Genomic DNA, 23,096 nt, shown 5'->3' on the forward strand with positions numbered 1-23,096 from the left:
GAAACAAGATCTTATAACGACGCAAATTGAGATATTTGTGAACCGTCTTAAACCTAAAATCAATTATATATCCTAGGACTGGTTATAATTCAATTACTTTCATCCGCACCTCCTATGGAAATCGGCGATCAAAACCCCTAAGTTTAATTTTGTTAACACTGGCCGTAACCCCTCTGATCAAGACCTGTTCTTGACAGCACTACTGGGTTGTCGTTCTCCCTGTTCTCATCGTCAATTACGGTAATTAAAACATGCATTCTGATCGTATATCATTAAGAAACAAAAGCCCTAACATTAATTAGATTAATATTGAACGGATTGATCGGTTGTTGAATTAGGGTTTATGATTAAATTTGGTTTTAGTTAGTTTCTGTATAAATATAATCGTTTATAAATCTTAATCAGCTGACGCCCTAGCACAGTTGGCTAGGGTGTGTGTGCTCAACCATTGTCCGGCCTGAGGTCGCGGGTTCGGGTTCGAGTCCGGCCGGCCATATTTTTGGTATTTTGTTGTTTTTATTGTTTTTAATATATTTTAAATGGTTTATAATATATAATAATTAATATTAATTATTACATAAACAATATTTTAGTTAAACCGACATCATAAGTTAACGTTTCGTGTCAAATAGCTCGTTACAAATTTTTCGTGTGTGTGTGTGTGTATATATATGTATATATATATATTTTACTAATAATAAATCATCCTTATTTTATTAAAAACCGACACTAATGTTGATATTTCTCGTTGTAAAACGTCTTTGTAAAATTGCCCATATTTATTATTTATTTATATATACATATATATATATGTATGTATATATATGTGTATATATATATATGTATGTATATGTATTATACGTTGTAAACAAAACTATAATAAATATATTAAATGCGTTGGACGTATTAATTATGTTTTTACGGTTGGTTTCGTTAAGGATTCTAAAATATGAATTTTATAATAATTATATAATAAAGCATTTGTCATTATAGAACATCGCAACTCATGTTTATTCCAAAACTAATTATTTGTAAATTCGATTATACGATAAACAATGATCTTATGATTAAATGGTAATAATAATTAGTAGTGATCAATCGTTCTAACATACCAATCATAATTGTAACTCAATCCACATCGAAATCCTAAATTTGTTATACGTATTACATCATTTATAATTCGTTCATAATATTATATTATTTAATTAGGATTCTTGTCGATAATTCTCGAATAGTGTGATTTCCACTTTCTTGACATATTCATTCCCGTTTGGCTTAATCGATTAGGTGAGTTTGATCATTCCCCTTTTTAATTACTGTTTTCAAACGTTTTGGGGATATATGCGTACTTATTCATATTTTCTATCATATATATATATATATATATATATATATATATATATATATATATATATCAAACAATCGCAATCATGATCATTGTGTGTTGTATCAATTAAATGTTATTTGCTAATTGCTATTTGTTTAAGTGTGTTTGTATTCTATCAAGTCTTGAATTCTCATTAGTATAATCATATGACCGTCTTAGTAACCGGAGCCCGATTCGCTTGGCAAAGGTAAACCGACAATCTCGTTATTGTAATCAATGCCCGATTCGCTTGGCAACAATTCATTGGCACACTATCAAGTCTGTGGTTGTGATTTAGTTATATACATGATTTGTTATGATTTGATTGATTACTATCACATGGTTTGTTTGCGCATTTATCACTTATCATTTATCAATTATCTATCAGATATATATATTATTATTTATTGTGTCAAAATTGGTGATCATCTCACTCAACATGTGTTGTTGACAAACTCCATTTTCTACGCATATGCAAGTTGTTAGTATTGAAGATTGAAGTTGGATATGTAAACAAGACTTTAAGATATTATCAAGTTAAACATTATTCGAACTTATATTCGTGTATTTTAAATTGTTTATTGTATTTGAGTAATGTGTGTATATTTGAATAAAATAACTAATTAGATATTGTCACTTATATTCAATGATAGTATCTTCGAGCTGTAAACAATCGGATCACGCCCCGGCATTTCCGCCTTAGGTTGGGGTGTGACATAAACAACAATTATAATACAAATATAGTTTTCTTGGCATTGCTCAGCTGAAATATTTCTATTTCCGGTATTTGTAACACTGCCCTACACACATACAAGTTTCTCCGAGCCACGTAGCCCACACCGGAGAACTTGTTACGACTGTTAACCTGCGATCACGTAGCCTCCGAATGTTTAGGTTAAACAGTTTTGTTTGGATCCATACACATGTGTAATCGGTCTGAGTTGCTTTTATTCTCTAATTTGTATTATAATGATTTAGAGATCACGTAATCTCATATAAACGTTTGACTAACCCTCTAAGACAAACAACCTATTTATCTTATAGAGTATAAATCTGTTTTGACTGTTTGTAAAGGTCTAACGTGTTAACCTGTGATTGTCTGTCTGAATGATGTGGTGATCTCGTTTGAAATCCTTTATGAATGATTGATGATTGACCTATGATAAAATAGGTTTATAAATACCCGGATCATTTCTTGATCTAGCTATAGACCTTTAGTCTGATTTGGATAGCTTTAACCCTTGATTGATCATTGTTTAAATAAAATATTTATACATGTGATCTTTCTGTTTGGTTATCAATTATGTACTGAGTTTCTTCTTTATGAAGAAACGTCAATTTGATTATAATCCTTGTATGTAAAATCTAATGTTTCTTAGTCATGAAGAAACATTAGTTTGACTATTTCTTTTGTGTATTAAGCATTATGTTTCTTAATTATGAAGAAACTATATTTCAACTATAACCTTTGTATGAATATTATATTTCTCAATCATAAAGAAATATTATTTTGATTATACCCTTTGTATGTGAAAACTTACGTTTCTTAATCATAAAGAAACAATGTTTTGACTATAGTCTTTGCTTATGAAAAGTTATATTATGCTTAACTGTGATCAAGGTTCGGGCTATACCCCCGACTATGGTCTACGTCATTATAATAATACTAATAAAATAATAACATAAGCGGAACCCCTACCTCACACGGGTATTCGAATTTTTGACGCCTAAGTTTGCACAAGCAGCACTTTAATTCTCTATCGCATACTGAGGCTTAAACTATCGGAACCTTGAGGCTTGGCACGTTCTACGAGATCGGCACGCTTCTCAAGACATAACGTGCGAAAATGGTGTGTGTCAGTGTGTGATGTGATGTGAACTCTCCTATTTATAGCTGATTTTCTGCTCCTTCCCGTAGCGTAAAGGACAAATATCCTGGCCGTTCGCGTCGCGCGAAACGGTATTACTTTTCTGAGTCATCTGACGTTTTGCCACATGTCGCCACGTATCCACGTGTATCACGTATGCAGAATGGGTACTTCGCGTAGCGCGAAGGAATAATAAACTAGTAATTCACGTAGCGCGAAACAACTTAATGTCGGTTTATGTATTTTGCCTTCGAGTAGCGCGAAGACCTTAAACCTGATCCGTTCGTGTAGCATGAAGGATCCAAATTCAGATTTCACTTTGGGTCTTTGTATCTTCCAAAAATACTAAAGCGACCCTTATGCAGCGATGTAAGCGTGTGAAGTACAAAGTGCGCCATCAAAGTGTCATATTGCGCCCATCGTCCATCGCCCGAGCCCGTGCGCGTCGGGTGTTTCGCACCCTCCACAAGGACTGTGGAGAGTGGTTAGCCACATAAGAATATTATTATGGAAACTCTCTTCATTATAAAGAGCTTTCATTTTCTTTCTTCTTTCCATGTGGGATGAAAGTTTTCTTTCTTATTTATACCCTTGTGGAATGTGGGATGTAATTTTCGTATTTCCTTTATATGGATGCTTTATTTTTCTTATCTCATTTTTCCCATTACTTATCTTGTGAATATTTTTAATCCCTCATCTCTCAAAGTTGACGTTGTTAGTCCAAATTAAATATGGGATTTTCCGTGATGTTACATCCTCCTCACCTTGAAATGAATCTCGTCCTGGAGATTTGCTTTCGTAGATGTGGATGTTCTTATTTGTTGACTCTTGATTAGGTTCTATCTAATCTTGATTCATAAGTTGAACTGTCAATGCAGAATGGTTGAAATTTTGAATCCGTTGCTAACTTTACATAATGTAATCAGTTAATAGTTCAAAACATCATAAGTAATTGTAAATTGCTAAACACAGTGCCAGTTGTGTTTAATTATTTACCTTACCATTTGTATTCTAAACATTTACTGATGTTACCCGTTCGTTTCAGTCTATCGAATCTATTCCATCTCTGATCCTAATCTTTGATTATTCCTTGTATTCTAGCAGTACCTTTGTACTTTTGCTTAATCATATTTGATATGCTTTCAATCATATTTCTTGAATATTCTTGAACTCTTTTTCTTTAAGTTTTTGATCAACCGTGGTTGATATTCTATCAACTGTATTTTTGAATGTTTTATGGTAAAGTATAAATTCCTTTCAAGAATATACTATTCTTGTATATTTTGATATCTTCTGACATTTACTGTATCTTTTTCTTTCTTGTCATCTTTCGAGATGATACACCAAATCAACATGATATCCGTTCTGAGTGTTGAATAACTTTTCAAATTAGTCATTCGATTGTCTTTCTTTAAAGGTAATGAATATAAGCATTCTTGTGAATTGACACGATATATATGTTAATATCTCATTTATAACTTCAGGGAATTAAAAACCCTTTCTAGGTTTACCAAATTTCTCATTCCAAAAGAAGTTACAACTAATATACAAGAGTTGACTAATCTATCTGACATTTTTTTGTTATGATCTTGTTTGTTATTGTCTTGATTGTTGTTAGATATCTTTGGTTTTCTTTTGACACTAATGTTTTGTCATATGTCAGTCTTGATTAATTTTTCTTTTCGGGCAATTTGTTTTGAAATGACCCGTTTCTCCACATATAAAATATGTAACAGCTTTCTTTCTGCAGTCGTCCTCAGAATGACCGACTTTATTACAAAAGGTACATGTGACTAATTCACCACTTTTGTTTTATTTTCGACGCTTTTCAAAATGCTGTTTACCATAATTCTCACAAGTTGGCTTTTTGAGTTTAAATGATTCTCCTCCTTGATCTTCTTCATTTGTTTTACTGTTGTTGTTCTTTATTTTTTGTATTATTTTTCTCTTTAACTTACGTATCTTTTATCATATTATAGATCAAATATCTGACCAATTCCATGGCCAAGGAGGTTGTTGGTGGCATATGGGATCTTACTATATCTCTTATTCCATTGGGTATCCCATATATATATTGAATAACTTTGTTGTATTCTAAATCATTTAGACGTGGATTTAATTTGCAATACTCAAGGAACTTGTCATATAGTCCTTGAAATTTGTGCCTTCCATCTTATGGTCTAGAAATTTGATTTGAACATGGTTGATTTCATGCATGGGGCAAAACTGTTGTAACACAAGTTCTTTGAATGCTTCCATTTCATTTTATATTCAGTTTCTCTGCCCTTTAACATGATTAGATTGTTCCACCATTCTAGGGCTTCACCTTTTAATTTCAGAGATGCGTACTGAATCTTTTGAATCTCAGTACATTGACTAATGATGACAGTGGTCTCGATCTCATTCGGCCATCACAAAGCTGGTATGACACCTTGGCCACCATAAAATTCTTTTGGTGCAAAGGCTTTGAATTCCTCGTAACTACAACCTTGGGTTACTGAATGGTCTTTGGAAATCTTGCTTTGATGAGAAGGATTTCGATATGGATGATTTCTAATTATTTTATTTGAATATCGAATCTTATGTATCTCTTCTTTCCTTTCATCTATCGTGTTACGAATCATCTCTTTCATTTTGACTAGGTACTACTCAGGAATCTCCTGTGCAGGTTCTGTTATGTTCCTGTTGCTTGAAGCTTCATCATTGTTCTTTTGATTATTATTTTTCGACATTCTATAAAATGGAATTGATTTAGTATGAAGGAAACTTTTACAACTGCGCGACACTAAAATAATGATACAAATACGAGAGGTCTGAAACGAACTATTTTGTAGTATTTTGGAAGGATTTCTTTCTGATGTTTCTTTTTCTTTTCTCTGACCTCAACTAATTCTTTCTTGAGGTTATCTATTTCATATAAGGTACAATCCAAATGTTTGCTCCTTTTATTGAGAATGATATTAGGGTAATAAGATAATAGATTCATGTGTCTCTTAATCATTTTCCAGATATAATGATGGTTGACGAGGTACTTAAGAGGCATTGATAATTTCCTTTGCATAAGCTCTTGAAATGGCTAGTACATACCTTGTGTACAAACAGACTATGAGAATTTCTCTAATTCTCTTTATGGGTTTATTTCTGTTTTTCTTAAATATTTTGTCTAGTGTTGACTTGAAGTTAATCTTTCTTTGTAATCTGTGCACCTAGACCTTTCCTTCATCTTATTGTTGGTATTCTCTTACTTTCAAATTTACTAGAAAAATTACTTTAGGAATTTGTGCTATCTTTTCCTTGACATAAATCTTAAAGATAAGTTTAATACTTTGAAGAAATAAAACATATCTTTTGTTTATGTTGCACAAATTTACTATAGCTGTTAATATTCTTATTGTCTATTTCTTCCGGTGATTAATAAATTTCTTAACCTTGTTATCCTTTGCCTATCTCTTTCTCTTTTTGCCTTTCTTCAGTATTTATTCCTTCCTTAATCATCGCTTCTTGAGTCCGAGCAAAGTATAGATCTTGAATTGCCGGATAATTAAAATATTCTTGTCCCTGAGGATATTCGTTTAGATATATCATTACTTCTTTTCCTTTTGATATCGTTGGCTTCTTGGATCCACTTGATCCTAATCCATGCATATTCTGATTTTGTACTCTTTGGAATTAGTGGGATCTTGGTGTAGGATGAGTCTAAATCTTCCTCCATTGTTGTCTGGCAGGAATTTTCATCGCTAGATATAGGAATCGGGAGTATAATTGTTCCTATATATCCTTAACCTTTACCAAATGGAGGCTTAATTGATCCTCGACTAGAGTAATGATAGGACATCTGTAATGATTTATTATATCTTTTCATCATTGATTTGGGTACCATACAAGTGTGGATGCTGCTGTGAAAGGTAGATTGTTTCCTTTAGGTGCAAATGTGGATTTTCCACATAAGCTTGAATTTCTTCATTTAAGATGTTGTTTGTAAAAAAAAATTCTTAAACTAGTCGAGCTTCTTCCTGTTCAGAGATTGTTAATATGGGATCTTGGTACTGTGGAGAGCAAGGAGATTAATTTTCTTCCTCATCTTCCTTCTTTTCTTCTTCTGGTTCAGATAGAAAGCTAGTTGGCTTTTGGAATGGTATTTTTTTCAAGGCGTATGGTAGCTCTCACTTTCGGATTATGGCATGGTCCTGCTGTTACATGCGGATTTTGATAATTAGGTAGTGGCGACCTGAAGTGCCACTTTCCTTGATCAAAATGGCAGTTCATCCAACTGGATGAGTCTATACTAAGTACCTGTTTAATATTGCTCTGGACTTCCATTTCCTCATAAGGATGGGATGTCTGAATTTCGGACGGATAATACTCCAAAATGCTCTCAGAGTATCACTAGATATTTCTATTGACATTTGTAGACTGCTAGGATGATATAACGGTTGCCTTTCATATGCAAATTAGGGACAGTTAGTTGCTTGTGACCGAAAACGTTCGTGTACAATAACTGTTATTACGGGCCATTTTTAATGGCGTGGGTTCAGGTGCAGGGCTTGCACATGTAGTTACTCAATGTCTGTGCCCCAAAATAGTCTATAAAATATCTGCACAGATTATACTTAACGATAGGTAGACTACTAATATTTTCTTATCCTTACTTATTAAAAAAGTAGTTAAGGCTTAGGTAGTAACATATTAATACCTAATTTATTGAAACCGGTGATTCTATTATAAGGCTGATATTTATCTTTTTTATCAAAGCCTTGGTATAATTAAATACCTAATTCGCTAAGATCGAAGGCTTCGATACCAATCTGTCACACCCCGACTTAGGGCCTAGAAGTGTGGCCAACAATTGGTACCTGTTTTGTGAATATATCAGAGTTGCGGGTTGAATTAGCATAATACTTTATTTAAAATAAAATATTAATTTGCTTTGAAAACATCTCAGATAGTAATATCCGAGTGTTTGATTTAAAACTCATGTTTAATCTGTTTAAAATGATTAAAAACTGAGCCATCTTCTTGTAGTGAGCATCTAGATCCTTGAGTGACTCTAATTCCTCGTTATCTGTGCTAAATCTGTTTCCCTGAAATGTGGGGAAAAATACGTCAGCGATATGCCGGTAAATCGTTGACTCTAAAAGCATTTAAACAACAATTATAATACAAATATAGTTTACTAGAGTTGCGCAGCATAAATATTTCTATTTTCGGTATTTGTAGCACTGCCCAACGCATACACAAGTTTCTCCGATTCACGTAGCCTATACCGGAGAACTTGTTATGACTGTTAACCTGTGGCCACGTAGCATTCGAATGTTTAAGTTAAACAGTTATGTTTAGATTCATACACATATGTATCAGTCTGAGTTGCTTTTATTCTTTAATTTGTATTATAATGTTTTAGAGATCAAGTAATCTCATATAAACGTTTGACTGACTCTCTAAGACAAACAACCTGTTGTAAAGGTTTAACGCATTCACCTGTGATTGTCTGTCTGAATGATGTGGTGATCTCGTTTGAAAACCTTTCTGAATGGATGATGATTACCCTATGATAAAATAGGTTTATAAATACCCGGATCATTTCTTAATCCAGCTATAGACCTTTAATCTGGTTTTGATAGCTTTAAACATTGATTAATCATTGTTTAAATAAAATATTTGTACATGTGATCTTTATGTTTGGTTATCAATTATGTACTGAGTTTCTTCTTCATGAAGAAACGTCAATTTGATTATAACCCTTGTATGTAAAATCTAATGTTTCCTAGTCATGAAGAAACATTAGTTTGACTATTTGTTTTGTGTATGAAACTTTATGTTTCTTAATCGTGAAAAACTATATTTCAACTATAACCTGTATGAATATTATATTTCTTAATCATAAAGAACTATTATTTTGACTACACCCTTTGTATGTGAAAGCTTACGTTTCTTAATCATAAAGAATCAATGTTTTGACTATAGCCTTTGTTCATGAAAAGTTATATTATGCTTAACTATAATCAAGGTTCGGGCTATATCTCCGACTATGGTCTAAGCCATTATAATAATAATAAAATAATAAATTAAGTGGAACCCTTACCTCACACGGGTATTCGGATTTTTGACGCCTAAGTTTGTACGAGCAGCAATTCTACTCTCTATCGCGTACTAAGGCTTAAACTATCGGAACCTTGAGGCTTGGCACGTTCTACGAGATCGGCACGCTTCCCGAGATAAAACGTGTGAAAGTGGTGTGTCAGTGTGTGGTGTGATGTGCCGTGAACTCTCCTATTTATAGTTGATTTTCTGCTCCTTCGCATAGCACGAAGGACAAATGTCCTGACCCTTCACGTCGAGCGAACTGGTATTTCTTTGCTGAGTTATCTGACGTTTTGCCATGTGTTGCCACGTATCCACACATGTCATGCATGCAGATGGGTACTTCGTGTAGCGCGAAGAAATAATAAGCTGGTACTTCGCGTATCGTGAAGCAACTCAATGTCGGTTTATGTATTTTGTTCTTCGCGTAGCTCGTGACCTTAAACATGATCCGTTCGCGTAGCGTGAAGGATCCAAAAAAGTGTAAAGTGCGCCACATTGCGCCCATCGTCCATCGCCTGAGCCTATGCCCGTGCGTGTCGGTTGTTTCGCACTTTCCGCTAAGACTATGGAGAGTGGTTTGCCACATGTGGGATGCAATTTTCCTATTCCTTTATATGAGATGCTTTATTTTTCTTATCTCATTTTTCACGTTACTTGTCTTATGAATATTTTTAATCCATCATCTTTCAAAGTTGGCATTTTTAGTCCGAAATAAATATGGGATTTTTCAAGATGTTACATGGTCTCACGTGGTTGGTCGCCCTTTTTTATTTGCTTTTAATTTGTTTTTAGTTTTTAAACTCGCTTTGGTTCGTCACCGTAAAATATGGCTCTTTTTTTACTGTTGAAGCCTTCAAATGATTCCGACCAAATTCACGTCAGCTCATGGTCGCAACCTAAGTTTTTTTTCCCCGCGAGTTTATTTTTTTGTCCATCAATTCTAGACGAATTCGCATCATGTCACGGTCACAACACGCGCATATTTTAGGTTTTTGGCACGGTCTTTTTTATGTAAATATGTTATTTTTTGTACTTTAAGTGTTGACGAATTAACTTATTGCTTTAATTTCGACGTTGTAACCTGATACTAACCGAAGTTGTGTCGGTTCACCACCACAACTCATGGTTTTCTATGTACGATTTAGTGTTGACAACGTCGATTCCAACCGAATTCGTGTTAGTTCACAAACACAACGCGCGAGTTCTTTTATCACTTATTTTTGTCTCGATTCCAGAATCAACGAATTCGTATAAGTTCGCAACTGCAACGCGGTTGTTTTTTTGTTCGCCACATTTTTTTATATTTTAAACATGTTATATTGTTGTATTTGGGTGTGGACGAATTTATGGTTTGCTTTATTTTTGGTGCCGTAACTAGATACCAACCAAAGTGTCATCGGTTAGTAACTGCAACGCATGTTTTGTTATGTTAATTTGTTGTATTTTTTTGTTAACGGAAATTTTTTTTTGGGTGGGGGGGGGGGTATTACTGGTTTCGTAACCCAGCTCCGATCAAATTCACCTCAACTCGTAGACGCACTTCACGATTTAATAAGTTATACGAGCACAACTGTCAACAACATCAACCCAGCACAACGTGCCGGGAATCTTCCTAGTTATATATATTACAAAATAGAAAAGATGATCAATAGCTTCATTTATTTTTTTTAAACCCATTTAGTTTTCAATTAATTTTATATTTCTCACACACTTTCTACCAAGTACTAGTACCATATCGATACCAAGCCGGTGCTATACAACTAATCAATCAGATATTCGGTTTGTGTATTCCGGTATAGGTGTGACCTCGAGTTTGTATTGAAAATAGAGTGAAATTTTGTATTGGCATAATGCAATTAGCACTTCGACTTCCCGACTACGATGAAATGCATATATTTATCTTTTTTTAAGGTTTATACTTGCTAAATATTTATTTTAAATGATATACAATTTTTAATGTGCTTGTTTAATTACTATAGCTAGTTGTTAATATTCCATTAATTAAAAACTTAGCCACCAAAAATCGATGATGTGTCATCGTCTTAGTTGATTATGCGATTTGTTATATAGTGAGAATAATAACAAAATTTCCTAATGATTGAATATATACTAGGTTACTAATCCGTGTAATACACGAGCTAAATAAAGAATATAGCATCAATAAAAAAGATGTTTATATACACGGTATAATTTAGAAATGTATAACAATTTCTCAAATGAAATTAGATATTACATTATATATAAATTTGAAAAAAGATAACTAAATACAAAAATTGTTTATAAAACCTTCAAATATCTCATTGTACCTAACATATATGGTTTTCTCATATTAATTATTCAATAGTACGAACGGTTAACTTTAAAGATTTAAAATTGTAAAATAAATCAAGAGTCAAGCCAGGTTTAACTAAAATTTTTTCATATAAGGTACATCTGGGTACTTAGATGTACACACACTCGAAAAGAGACTTTTAATGGTTTAGGCATATGTTAGTTGTTTTACGCAAATCAAAAGAATCTTTATAATAATAATATTTTGAAATAAAGTATTTAAAAAATTAGTTTAAAAGAAGTAATAAATAAATAAACATTAAACGTTTTTTTATTTCTAGAAATCATATTAAGTGAGACTTAATGAAATTTTAATTTAGGAATTTTAAAAATATAATAAATGTAGCAAAATTAATTTAGTAGATTTAAATATAGTTTAATTTTAGAAATATCTTATGTGGACATCTTGGAAAGATATTATGTGTCTTGGAAAGATATTATGTGTCCACATTATTTTGCTTTAATATCTTAGTAAGATAAGATTGGCCATGTTAAAACTTCACGTCGTTCCACAGTGATAATGCATCATTTGACACAGTTGATCTACCGTTGGACCACCGGACGGTTGATTCACTATTTAACTGCAAATCAATGTGAGTCGTCTACGTTCCGATTCTTTTGAGATTGGTTTGGTTGTTTGTTTAATATTGGAGCTTGATTGTTGGTCCCCTCTTGTACACGAGATACAACACATAAAGCAAGACATACCCTGCTCAGAGGGGACACGTCTTTCCTGTTACACGTGAAAGTTGTTATTCCACTTCAATAAACCTTGGAAGTGTGAATTTCAAATATATCTTAATAAATGTACAAACACACTCGATAAATATATTAAATAGCTTAATAAAATTACCTGGGTTAGGGGTGTTCATGGTTTGGTTTGAAACCGTGAAACCGTCCAAACCGATCATCGGTTCGGTTTCACGGTTGGTTTCTTTTTCCAAGTTTCGGTCGGTCGGTTTCAAAATTTTCTAACCGTAGCGAACGGTTTGGTTTACGGTTTGTACCAAAAACCAACCGTATAAGCCGGACCATATAATTTAATTATATTTATTTTTTAAAATAGTTCATTTGATATATATGTATCAATATTTGTTTTAAATATATACTGTTAGGGTATATATAATAAGAATATTACATTATTTTAAAAAAATTTAATTGGCCTTCATCCTATTAAATTACTAAACGTGATTATCAACTAAACGAATTGTATCTAAATATGTTAACTTTTGCAAATTATTCACGGTTCACTATAAATTTATCATATCTTATTTTGAACATTTTGTATAAAAACCCAACGTGTTCAAACCGTGAAACCAAACCTAACTAACGGTTCGGTTCGGTTCGGTTCGGTTTGAGAGTTCTATGGTTTGGTTTTGGTTTACAAGAATCAAAAACCGTTAATAACGGTTTGGTTCACGGTTTGATCCAAAAACCGCGAAAACCGAACCGTAAACACCCCTAACCCGGTAGTAAAGAGAGAGTTTTTTAAAGACATCTTGTCTTTTAAAAAAAACTACATTTTAATTATCTGATTAATATTTTGAAAAAAAAATAGAATAAAGTTTGAAGGAACTTGCTTGAAAATAACTCATTCAAAATTTGGCTTACTTCTAAACGAGCAGGCTCTGCTTGGCCTGGTTTGTAAACGAGTTGAGTTCTGCCTGCTCTGGTTTGTAAACGAGTTGAGTTCGATATGACTCTACCTTGGCTTGACGTTTGGCCAAGGTCACCCACCCAAGTGTCTAATCGCAACTTATGTGTGGGAGTAATCTTGCTCTTTTTCAGCTCACACTATATTTCCATATTTATAACTAATTTGGTGATGAGTGACGTCGGTTTTCTATAATTACTATACTAAATTAGTGACCTAATATTCTAGTATTTGACCAATTGCTCATGGTCATATGCTTTAAAGTGAAGATTAGTGCCCTAGTTTACCCATTGTCCATTTTAATTGTTTGCTAGGAACTTCTCTGCTCGTTTTAATCAACTTCATGAGTAATTTGGTAAGCCTTGGCAGTGTATGTAAATTTTGTGTTTTGTTGAACTTCACTTTATATTTGGTTTAATTAATAATGCTATGCATAGTGTAATTTCTTTTAATCTTGAAATGTTGATGGAGTTTATTATGTAAATAGTGTCATAAGGGTTCTGGGTTTTTTTTTTTTCATAATGTCATCTATTAAAGAATTAATATAATCGGTAACACTGAAAAGTAATGATTATGTTGAGTCAAGCCTATTCATATAGCTCGAATCTCACTTGAAAACAACCAAGTTGTAAGCAAGCTACATTTAAGATTTTAAGTTACCCTGTCTTGGTTCCTTTCGTGAATACCTCAAGTACTAATAACTATTTTTTTAGCTTCGTTCTTATTATAAATGTTTAAAATATATTATTACACGTGAATTAAAACCAAAGATCTTTTGAGACTTTTTACATCACGTTTTCTAATTTGAAAAATCCAAATACAGTTTGTCTTTATTGTTATAGATAATGATTAAGTCGTTTTATATAACATTTTTCAATGATATCTGAATTCTTTCCCTTTCCGGCTCGGTTACCGACTTACAAATGTCAACGTGGGACTAGTCCATTTGGTAGAGACTCTTGCTTCTTAGATGGGAGGTCTCGGGTTCAAACCATGCCATTAGACGTATTAGTTTGGAGTAGTGTAGAACTAGGAGTAGGGGCATTTGCTAAAAAAATTCCACTTATGGGTGAGTGGCCAACTAGACATGTACAATCGGGTTTAATTCTAAACCGGTCCAGTTTGGTCAACCGATGGTCAAAACCTGTTTAGGGCCAAACCGATTCGGGTTACAAATTGGTTTTGAAAGACAAAACTCCGAACCTATCAAACCAATTCAGGCCATGTTACAAACCGGTGTGAGACAAGAAAAAACCGGTTTCAGCCGGTTCGGATTATAAATCAGTTTCAAAGAACGAGAATATGAGCTAGTGGTTGGGTCAGGTTACAAACCGGTTTAACCCAAACCGGTTTCAAACCAGTTTTGGGCCACGTTGGGTATCGGTTTACTGGGCCCACGGTTTTCTTTTGCACCTCTATGGCCAACGGCCAAGGCTATCAAGCAGAAAGATATTGGGCTGTGTGCTCATTGTTGGCGGCCCATGATCTCCTGCTGAGGATTTTTACCTCTTTGTCCAAACTCCAAAGCCCAATTTATATAAACATAAATACACAATATGTGGCTATGTGCATCCCTAATTTTGTAAAGGGGTCATATTTTTTATTTGGACTCACGACAGCATATAACTAGAATAATAAATACACTAGGGAATATCATTCGATCTAGATCCCGTAACTCAACTGATTCCATGTCATCGGTCTGTATTGTTATGAATATGATTTATCAGCTACAAAAATCACGAGAAACCACCCTGGACCGAGACTGCCACAAACACTTAATCGATACAGGTCTTGTCCTAAATATTTAGTTTAATCGGTAGCGGTTCAGTTCGGTCAAAACCCAAAGGACGACCAAGAGTCCGAGACTTGACTTTGAAAAAGGGGCAATATGCTTCGGTCCAAGACAAAGTAAAGAGTTAAGAAAATGAGGAAAACAAGATAAAGGAAGGATAAAGAAAAGGGGAAGATGCTACTATGAACAGTTAGATAAAGCAAAAGATAAGATGCCATAACTTCGACAGTAACAACTCTACTGAACTACTGCATTTTGCATCCCATATTGTAGGCTGTAACATTATATTTTACAAAGGTACCCAAAACATAAATGGGAATTCAATTCTGGCCCAAAAGACCGAGACTGGCCCACCATTTAATGGTTCCGTCCTCGGTTTAACAATAATCATTCATGTGGGATTGATGTATTCTTAATTAACTCAACCCAAAAGGCATAACTGATAGTGGCTCTCTATAACTGCTGAATTAAAATATACAGCAACTAGTTCAAAATAATAATCATGTAATTGTTGTTGTTTAGGCATTACACCAACACATGTGGTGCGAAGGTGGTGAACGTTTATGAAACGATTTGCCAAGCATAGACTTTAGAAAATCATTTTGGTCAATGGCACACCTAGAATTTTTTGTGTATAGGATAAAATTGTTGATGGTGTCAAAACAAGTCGCGTCTAAATGAGTCAAGTCGAAACGAATTGGGTCTAAATGGGTGGAGTAAAAACAAGTTATACTTTCATGCTCTGGTTAACGCAGTGTTAGGGAGTAACCCTTGTACAGTTGTACCATTTATCTATGTTGTTAAGTCAACTCTTGAAGCTTAGCATAAAAATGTCACAAATCATACTAAGATATGAGACCAATATGCTCATTTGCACTTATATAGGTATAATATGTTGGTATAAGTACACCTTCTACTAGCGCTATAAATGTGCCAAGCCACGAGCCGAACCAACCTTGGCTCGAGCTCGGCTCATTTAGTTACGAGCTTCTTTTAGCTATTTTTGAGCAAACTTCGAGCGAGCCACGAACAATTTAAACAGCACTACCTATTACATAAATCATACACAAATGCTTATCATGCGATCTGTTAGTGTATTTTATCCCCTTGTGTATGATTTATGACAATTGTGTAGGATTTGATTTAATTTGTGTAGGTATCACTCTATCAATGTAGGATTAGCGTAGGGTTATATGTATGCATATGAAGAATTACATCAGTTATGTAGGTTACATATTAACTTCATACTGTGCATGCCTTTTTTTCAATGACATCTTACCCTTCATTTTTAAATTACCTACACACGCATCGTCATCAATAAGTATCATTATCAGCATAAGAAAAAAACAAAATCCAAATCATTATGAACGCAAACATAACCTACACTGCCTCGTCATTTCTCTGTTTGTCTCAAACTTCACTTCACAGCACTTATACCCAATAACCATTTCGAACAACAAATTACATTCTAAGTGATTGCTATGATTCATTACTTCCTATCACAATTCAGTTCTTCAGAAACAAAGTAAGGGTTTCGGTAAATGAAATTGAGTGAATAAACAAACACTGAAATACAAAAAAAAAACACATGAAATTGGACCCAAAAGCAAAAACCCTAACATTTTGTACCACTGATTAACATCTAACTAGCACATCACAAAAAACTCCTACATCGATTCAAACAAAAAAATAAGAATAAGTTGGATAAACAAAATTGTTGCTTTCTTAACCACCGATTATGTTCAAAGTAACATAAATCCATGACTGTCATTATTAATTGGAACACACAATATAAGAAATAGGATTTACAAGAGTCTTCTAACCTTCGTAATTGTAGGATCCTTCACCGACGGCTGCTATGGCTTCACCTTGACAGTTGACGCTCTTAAAAAAACCTAACCTTTGATAAAAAAAATCCCCTTTTATAGAATACTGATGAACGATTTTCTGCAAATGTAGGAAGATACGAAGAATCGATTATTATTTTCTTTTTTTTTTTGTGAGATTCACTTGTTGGTGTTACTAGGTGTTAATTTAGGGAAGAAGTCATCAGTAATGAGTGAAGAGTTAAGTTTGGAATTTTTAATTGAGAGACCAATTTCAATGATTCAATCAACTACAAAATTACTGCACTACCCTTTAGATCATATTTTCATTAAATTATTGACCTATTAATTATAAATATGCCATAACGGAAGTAAGCTATTGATCAATCTTGATCAAGGCCTATAAATAACTTTTCACATTTCTCACAATAATTTGACTTCTCTCCTCAATCATTCCTTATATATATATATATAAGGGATATTTCAATTAAAAACCCCTTTGAGTTTTAAGAACTCGAAAGAACTCAGTGTAACGATTTTTTTTTACACATGCGTAATATATGTAAGTTACATACACGTAAAAAAATTACACAATTTTTTACGCTCCGAGTCGACTTTTTACACATGTGTAACGGACGTAAAAGTTAGTGTAACCACTTACATATTTATTCTCTCTCCTACTTTGACTTTTTTGTCAGATTTAATCTCAACTATATATTCCAATCCATTTAATTAAATGTGTCGCCTAAAATTGAAGTTCTTAAGTTCTTAAAACTCACCATGGTTTTCAAAATATCTCTCCCCTATATATATATATATATATATATATATATATATATATGGATTAAAATAAAAATGAAAGATTTCATAAAATTGGTAAGAAAAACAAAAAATTTAAAGTTAGGATACTATATAAGCTTATCTAGAAAACTACTGTAAACTACATATCTATATAAACAATTTAACACATTATTTATGTTTTATATTATGTTATCGTTGAATAAATTTATTTATTCTAACCCATATTGCACATGGTCTCATAACCAAGTTTAATAATATAACAAATTACAAATAAATGGTGTTTAAACTTAAAGCATGGTTATGCTTAATTTAATGACTCGTTTTAAATTTTGAAAGTAATTTTAATGGCTTTGGGCTACAAGCTTCTTAAGTTATGTTGCTTTTTGAACAATTTAATAATGAGTTTGGGCTACAAGCTTCTATTGCCTTAAAGCAGTTAATGAGTTTGGGCTACAAGCTTCTATTGTCTTAAAGCAATCATCTTATCCATTTTAGCACAATTTCTTCACTTATCTTTACTAGATGTTCCCCTGGCGTGTTGAGTGGGGAGTTTGGCAACGAACCCAAATATTAAAATGCAGATATACAAATACATTTTAACGATTATTAATTGGACAAAAAAAAAAGCATTATCTAAATATTTAAAGAACTTGGTCGCTATTGGTTCGGTTCATTACATATCTATGTGACACTGACACTTTGACTCTCTGTATATAGCTTACGATACAAAAAAGATACTCTGTTGCGAATACTTCTTTCATCAAAACTTATATACTTTACTGCAAATACAACTCTGTTTTAGCGTGCGTAAACGATAAATACAAACATGTCGTAACGACATACCAAAAATTTAAAAAGTAACCTATTTAACCATCATTAAAAAGGTCAATAACTTAAATATATAAATAATAACAAAAATGTCCGAGAAAAGTAAAACAAATGTTAGTAAACAAATTAAAACCATGAAAACTTTGAGGCTAAATTGCAAAGTAAAAATAATTTAGCAAAATAAAATTATATAACTCAAATTAAAATTGTTTTAACTTGGGGGGCTAACCTGAAATAATTTAAAAGACTTAAATTGAAACAGTCTAAAACTTTAAGAGCTAAACCGAAACAATCTAAAACCCAAGATACAAAAATTGCAAAAGTCTATTCTTAACTGTAACAAATAGTTTTGCTTTAGTTTATATTTAATAAAATAATCCCTTTACGTATTATAAAGTAACCCCTTTACATATTGCATAATTTTTAGAGGTTTGGTTACACTACACTTTGTTTCAATTATAAATTAGGTTACTCGAAAAGATGGTTCGGTTGACCATCAATTAAGAACCCATGTTGAAACAAAGTGAACTCGAACTAATTTCAACTAATAAATATACAATATTTATATGTTAATTATAAAATACATAAACATATTTAAGTGAACTCAACTAATTTCAACTAATAAAATAAAGAGAAAATTACTGTTTGCGTCCCTATGGTTTCAGGGCGGAGGTACAATAAGTCCCCGAAAAAATTTTGAACTGGTTGAGTCTCTATGGTTTCATAAACGAATAATTTGAGTCCATGTCGCTAACTGAAAATGTGAAATTACTAATTTACCTATTTTTATGATCCGTATAAAATCTTGTGTTTAAGTGTTTGCTTAGTTTTAGTCCCTCATTAAAAATTCCCTACAAATAAAGAAGTAACCACCAAACTATAACAAATCAAGCCTTAATCAACCAAAAATAAATTAACCGAAATTTTGTTAACTAAAATAACCAAACTTTTTTTAACAAAAATAAATGAACCGAATTAATTTTTTTTTAACAAAAATAAGCAAACCAAACTTTTTTAACAAAAAATATGAACCGAAATATTTTTTAACAAAAATAAACGAACCGAACTAGTTTTTAATAAAAATAAACAAACCAGACTACTTTTGTAACAAAAATAAACGAACCAAACTACCTTTTGAACAAAAATACACGAACCGAACTACTTTTTTTACCAAACTAAACAAACATAACTACTTCTAAAATATGTTGTCGAATCGAACTACTTTTAACAAAAATACACGAACCGAACTACTTTTTTAAAATAAGTTTGGTTAGCTTATTTTTGTTTAAAAAAAAGTTTGGTTTATTTATTTTTGTTAAAAAAAAGTGGTTCAATTCATATTTTTTTTGGGTTAAAAATAAGTTTGGTTCATTTTTTTTTAAAGTAGTTCGCTACGTTTGTTTTTGTTAAAGCGAATTGTTCAGTTCGTTGAGTTTAGTTAAAAAGTAGTTTGTTTTGTTTATTTGTATTAAAAAAATGTATTTCTGTATTTTATTTTTGTTAAAAAAAAGTTGTTCGATTTGTTTATTTTTGTTAAAAATAATTTTGATTCTTTTTTTTTTTGGTTAATATGTAGTTGGATTCACTTACTTATTATTAAAGGAAAGGAACTAGCTGCTTGTTAAAAAAAAGTGGTCTGGTTCATTTAGTTTACTAAAAAAAGTAGTTTGATTCATTTATTTTTGTTAAACGAAATAGACTATTTGTTAAAAAAAGTGATTCGCTTTGTTTAGTTTGATAAAAAAAAATAATTTGGTCCATTTATTTTTGTTAAAAAGTAGTTCGGTTCATTAAGTTTTGTTGTAAAGGTGATTCGGTTTGTTTATTTTTGTTGAAAAACATTAGTCTAGTTCATTTATTTTTGTTAAAAGAGAAAAGGGACTCAATGTGACCAATTATGATTGTTCAATGACTCAGGGCGACAATGGTATATATAGAAGTGAAATGTCGAATCTGTTCCTGAAGCCAACACTGTTAAGTAACGGTATGGACTTAAATGGTTCAATTTTGAAACCACAAGAACTCAACCAGTTCAAATTTCTTTTCAGGGACTCATTGTGCCTCCGCCCTGAAACCATAGGGACGCAAACGGTAATTTTCTCACTAGTAAATGTTATATATTAATTTTTATAATTAAATATATAAACATATTTACATAGTTATTATTTCTAACCATAAACAATTTTTTAAAAAAAAAAGCTTGTGAAGGGACCCACACGGAGTCATTCGTGGACGTCCGTCCCAACAAACGTGTGCCCACTCTTCAAGCATAGCTGGTAATGCGGGTGGTCATACCTCACAATATCACTCAGACTAAACGGTATGGTCATTGAAATGCCGCTCTCTTGATGACATGGCAAGCAGTGCCGGCGGTGAACACCACCCCGGTGGTGTTGGGATCGCTCAGCGATAATTTCATCGTGGAAAATTCGCCGCCCAAATCAACGGTCAAATCATCTTGCCCATTAAAGCCTTTTTCTTTTTAGAAACAATTTACAACACAAACAGAGATAGGATGCTGATGAATAGATGAGGCCATGGATGGAGGCTGCGGAAAGAAAACAGTGGAAAAGAAGATAGGGGTTGAATGTTAGGTGATGTGGTCTCAATTATAAATGTTATTATATAAAAATTATCTTCACTTTTAAATGCTTTTAAGTCAAGTTTTTATTGAATATTATTATTATTTGGTTCATGTGAGTTTAATGATTTCAAAAGACAATGAGCTAAAATGAAACATTTTTACTAGACTTGAGACCGACGAATGAAGAGTCGAGCATTTGATGTATAATACCAATTATTATTATAGTTATAATTATATAAAGTATTTTAAGAAAGAAAATGAAAAAAAAAAAAGAAAAGAAAATATAACATAAAGAAACGTCACATAATAATAATAATAATAACTTGATTGAGAGATGCTAGTAATAATAATAAGATACTAGTATATTATTATAATAATAATAATAATAATAATAATAATAATAATAATAAGATAGTATATTAATAGATTGATGATTCTGGAAGATATTATATTTTCTAACCCTATTTTGGCAGGGGATTCACGAAGGATTTGAGAGAGAGAGCCGCCATACACATTATATATTTTCGTGAAGCAGAAGCACAGGGGAATAATTAACTTGATTGAGAGAAGTTTTCTTGAAAGAATATTATTAATATTGTCGTTAGGGGTGTGGCTTGAGCCACAAGGCCACCGAAGAACAGAACAAGAAAAAGAAGCAGAAGTCAGACCCAAAAAAAAAAAAAAAAAAGAGGATTTGATCGCAAGAAAGAACGGATAAAGCACTTTTATTTGGTTTGAAATTATTACTTTTTGTTATGAACCCAGTCTTTAAACTTATTTATTTTATTTTCTTGAAAATGGTTATGGGCTAAAACCATTTAGTTGCCTAGGTTTGAATGAATATTTATTGACTTTTGGTTTGCTTGTCGGTTTTATTGGTTAATGGTGTTGGACTAATATTATTGTAACCAAATTATTGGTAATTGAAAAGATGAATATGCATACTTATTATTAATTAACTCTTATTCAATAGTTCCATATGTGTCTTTGTGAATGTCTTTCATGTGTAGACGCATATTAGGTTACCTACTGTGTGTTCGTAACTAGTTTATGGTTTATAGCCGGCATAATCCATAGGAACTATAGTTTGAGGGTTTAGAGATTTCAAGTGTTATACCTATCTTGAGACCGAGAGGTAATAGATAGTTGGGGTTGTCTTAGTCATTAGGCGGTTTGGGTATAGATTACACGAGAGTGGATTTACCCCTTATTGTCATTTGATTTTTGCTATCCTAAGTCTTTTTAAGCATCTTTAGGTTACTCCTTACGTCTCTTACACTTCCGGATGTATTGTGATTAGTGAGACTGAGAAGTGATCTAGTCATTAGAGTACTTTAATATTATTGGAGATACTGAGAGGTAATCCAACAAACTGATTTGCGTCATACGTCCCTTAGGTAATCCTTTTCGGTGACACCCAGAGAATGATCAGGGATCCACTAGGATGTCTAGGGCGTCGTATCTTTAGATCCCGGTTCCATCACAGTTTCCATAACCGATGAGCATCAAAGATTCACAAATAGGATTTCAAGCCTAGGTAAAGCCTTCCTCATTATTGTTTTCATCTAAGTCTTAGAGTTTTTAAGTTTAATTTAGTTTAATTAATTATTAGTTTTAAAATAAAATAAATAAAAATCTAAAAATAATTAGTGTCGGTGTCAGTTTTTGTTTAAGTATTCTTTAGTTAATAGCCAATAAATAAAAAACACAAAAAGATCAATTAAATATATTTATATAAGTTTTTAGTCAGAGTCTAGTTTAGGTGTCGCTAGTGTCCTTTGGGTTCGATATCCGGACTTCATTAGGCTTTGCTACATTCGATAGGTACACTTGCCTGTCTAGTATTATAGCATTAGGATAGTCTAGATTTATAAATTTAAAACTAGAGTGTCTAGGTTAGGTTAAGTTTTTATAGACCACTTTCAGCACATCATTAGGGTTTTTCTTTTCCTCTTCATTTTT

The sequence above is a fragment of the Bidens hawaiensis genome, unplaced genomic scaffold, assembly GCF_021521415.1.
Source record: "Bidens hawaiensis isolate Kalapana, Puna unplaced genomic scaffold, B.hawaiensis_p1.1 tig00023812_1, whole genome shotgun sequence".
In the NCBI taxonomy this organism is placed as follows: Eukaryota; Viridiplantae; Streptophyta; class Magnoliopsida; order Asterales; family Asteraceae; genus Bidens; species Bidens hawaiensis.